The sequence below is a fragment of the Bison bison genome, unplaced genomic scaffold (genome assembly GCF_000754665.1).
Source record: "Bison bison bison isolate TAMUID 2011002044 unplaced genomic scaffold, Bison_UMD1.0 scf7180017864374, whole genome shotgun sequence".
NCBI lineage: Eukaryota > Metazoa > Chordata > Mammalia > Artiodactyla > Bovidae > Bison > Bison bison.
In genome coordinates, this window is record NW_011494946.1 from 4061507 (window position 1) to 4062208 (window position 702).

Genomic DNA, 702 nt, shown 5'->3' on the forward strand with positions numbered 1-702 from the left:
GGATGAGATGGTTGGATGGCATCACCGACTCAATGCACGTGAACTTGGGCAAACTCCAGGAGATGATAAGGGACAGGGAATCCTGGCGTGCTGCAGTCCACGGGATCCCAAAGAGTCGGACATGACTTGGTGACTGAACGGCAACAATAAATGGCAAGCCGACTGCAAGGAGAGCAAACCAGTCCATCCTAAAGGAGATCAACCCTGAATATTCATTGAAAGGACTGATGCTGAAGCTTCAGTACTTTGGCCACCAGATGTGAAGAACCAACTGCTTGGAAAAGACCCTGATGCTGGGAAAGATTGAAGGCAGGGGGAGAAGGGGACGACAGAGGATGAGATGGTTGGATGGCATCACAGACTGAATGGACGTGAATCTGAGCAAGGTCCGGGAGGTGGTGATGGACAGGGAAGCCTGGCGTGCTGCAGTCTGTGGGATCACAAAGAGTCTGACATGACTGAGCGCCTGAATGACAGCAGCAGTGGGAAGTAGTCACGAGCCCAGATTCAGGGGAGGTGACGGCAGCCCCATCTCTCGATGCAGGGATGTCGGAAGGGCCAGATGTGAAAACAGTCACCCCATTTACCTTCTGTCCTGCTGGAGACCTTGAGCCCCGAGGGAGACATGCTCTGGCTGAGACCCTCGTGTGCAGCCCCGTGGACCCCATCTGCCTGAATCCGGCGGGGGGCTGTCCTTCCCCT

The 702-nt window shown here is 55.1% G+C and overlaps 1 protein-coding gene across 4 annotated transcripts in view; it reads left to right on the forward strand.

The window, feature by feature from the left end:
- The window catches only part of RFTN1 (raftlin, lipid raft linker 1), a 220955-nt gene that overhangs the window by 15297 nt on the left and 204956 nt on the right, over positions 1-702 (forward strand). The gene's annotated exons all lie outside the window — the stretch shown is intronic.